This window comes from Elephantulus edwardii, unplaced genomic scaffold (genome assembly GCF_000299155.1).
Source record: "Elephantulus edwardii isolate Elephantulus edwardi_28Jun2011 unplaced genomic scaffold, EleEdw1.0 scaffold00302, whole genome shotgun sequence".
Lineage (NCBI taxonomy): Eukaryota > Metazoa > Chordata > Mammalia > Macroscelidea > Macroscelididae > Elephantulus > Elephantulus edwardii.
This window is the reverse complement of record NW_006400052.1, coordinates 1,021,143-1,023,853: the sequence shown is the minus strand read 5'-3', so window position 1 is coordinate 1,023,853 and position 2,711 is coordinate 1,021,143. Positions and strand designations below refer to the sequence as shown.

At 45.9% G+C, this 2,711-nt stretch overlaps 1 pseudogene; it reads right to left on the bottom strand.

The window, feature by feature from the left end:
- Nucleotides 1-1,158: 1,158 nt before the first annotated feature.
- The window catches only part of LOC102847837, a 2,428-nt pseudogene continuing 875 nt past the window's right edge, over nt 1,159-2,711 (bottom strand).

Sequence of the window (2,711 nt, the reverse complement as noted above, 5' to 3'; positions counted from 1 at the left end):
TTGCTCATGTGTTATTTCATGTAATTCCTCTGTGTCAGCCAATTCCTTCTGATACAGTGACTCTGTGTACTCCTTCCATCTTCTTTTGATATTTCCTGGATCATTCAACATTCTACCCAAACTATCTTTAAGTATTGCCACCCGTGGCTTGAATTTGTTTTTCAACTCCTTCAGCTTAAGAAACTTTGAGCGAGTCCAGCCCTTTTGATTTTCTGACTCTAGCTCTCTGCACATTTCATTATGGTATCTTGCTTTGACGTCCTAAGCTGCCTTTTGAAATTTTCTGTTCAGCTCTTTGATTTCTTGATTTCTTCCTTTAGCTTTGGCTTCTCAGTGCTCTAATGCAATACTCAGAGCCTCATCTGACATCCATCTTGGTCTTTTCTTCAGCCTTTGTAATGATCTTTTGGATCTTCATGGACAATTTTCTTGATATCCTCCCAGAGCTCATTTGGATGTGAGTATGTACTACTACATGCATATATATTTGTATACATATGTGTGTGTGTGTGTGTGTGTGTATATATATAAGAATATGCATGTTGTTATCATGTGCTGCCAAGTTGACTGTTATTCATAGCATCCCTACGAAAAATAGAACTGTACCCTGCCCAATTTTGTGCCATCCTCACCATCTTTGATATTTTCCTTGGGCAGCAACCAAAATTTTATCTGTGGAAACTCGCCTCTGAAAATTGCAACAAAAAATCATAGGAAATGATAAAATAGACAAATTTCTCATAGCAAGATGATTTAAACAAATTTTTTTCTTCTTTTAATTGAGATGTCAATGAAAGTTTATAGAGAACTTGGTTTTCCACTCATTCATTGTCGCACATTTTCCTTCCTGTCCACCCCCCACCCCCAGTTCGTTTTTCTCTTTGGGAAAAAAAATTCTTTAATTGCTGTACAATTCTCCGCCCCATCCCAGTCCACTTTACTATCCTTAACATTTTTAACACTCTCTTTGCACGCCCTTGCTTTTCCACATTCAAACAACAAAACTGTGCAAAACTACAAACACAGAATAAAGACCAGAGGATGTTATGTTGCAAAGTCTTAGTATCTACTCTAAGCTGCTTGTCTTCACTGAGACCTTCCCTGAAAAGAGGTGAGTCCATTGAAGAAAGTGGATGGTCCTGGAACATCACCCCTGCTTCACTCGCTGCCAAGTTCAATGGACTCGAGCCGTACAGAGATGGCACCTCCCTTGTAGCTGCCCCACTTCCTCTTGGTTTTCTCATGCCAGAAGAATTTGCCTTTGGTGGACTTCAGAGCCTGTTTGGCTCATTCCTCCTAGTCTCCAGCTGCACCTCACTTGGCAACAAAGGAATTGTCTGCCACTCGTGCATCTACCTCAATCTCCTCTTCTCCGACTCTTCAGAATGCGATGACGCCCTTTTCTTAGTTTTCTTCCTTTTGGGAAATGTGTTGGTGGTCTGGAGCTTCTGCTTTTTGACCTGAGGAGTGCTTGTCTCCTTCGCAGCCTCATTTTGCTTCCATTTCTTTCCTGGTTTGGAAACTGCCACTGCTCTCTCTCTCTCTCTCTATCTCTCTCTTCACCTGCTTTTCCGCTCTGGGTAGTCAGTGCAGGGGTACCACTGGCCTTAGGGGTTTGGGACTTCTGAGAAGCTTTTCCTTTGGCCTTCACCTCCTCCTCCTTGCTAGAGTCATCAGAGGAAGAACTAGAGTTGCTCTCAGCCTCTACTTTCCTTTTGGAGGCTGGCTTGGGCTGCGTTACAGCTGCTGCTGCTGCTGCTGCCCTCTGTGACATTGTTTTAACTTGGGGATTAGAAATCTTCTCCTCTTCCTCCTCCTCACTGCTGGAACTGTCAGAACCAGAACTGTTATCCTCACCTCCTGAGGAGCCTGTGTGACAGGCAGAGATGAAGCCGCTCGGGCTGTCACCTTGGACTTAGGGGTGGCCCCAGTCTTCATCATCTTCACATCTTCCTCCTCGCTAGAACTGCTCTCCTCTTCACTGGAGCTACTGTTCGCCTTTCTGGGCAGGGGCTTCTGACCACTGCCTGCAGACTGCCTGGAAGCTGCCATGGTAGCAGCAAGCTATTGGTAATGGCTGCTGGCTTACTGAAGAATTTTTGGAGGCATTGGCTGACTTGGCACGAGCTTCATCCTCAGAGCTGTCAGAGTCTGAGGTGTCTGAAGAACTCTGCTGCCTGCCTGGCTGGAGCTGACTTAGGAGTCACTTTAAAGATGGTTGCTTTAGTGGGGCTTTCTTCTCGTCCTCGGAGCTTGACTCAGACTCATCGTGCTGTCCTCACTGCTTTCCTCAGGCTCTTTCTTCTCTGTGGGTCTCAGGAGGCTGAGTGCCTGGGGATTTCTTTGGTGGGGGAACAGAGGTGGGGGGATGGAACTGTAAGGCCCTGGCTTTTTCTTTATGGGGCTCTTCACTCCTCTTCCTCCTCACTGGAGGAGTTCTCACTTCTTAAACTCTTTGGGTGGGGATGACAGCAGCTTCCATGGGAGGCTTGGCCACAATATGGGATTTGGGTTTTGGGCAAAGTCTTCTTCAAGATGGTTGCTGGAGGGAGCTCTGGTGGCCTAGTGGCAAGAAACTGCACTGCAATCCCAGAGACGCATGGTTTGAATCCACCAGATGCTCTGCCGGGAAAGGAGGGACAATCTCCTCCTGTACCAGTCAGATCTGATCTGACGGTACACAGACACACATACACAAAATAATAATAATA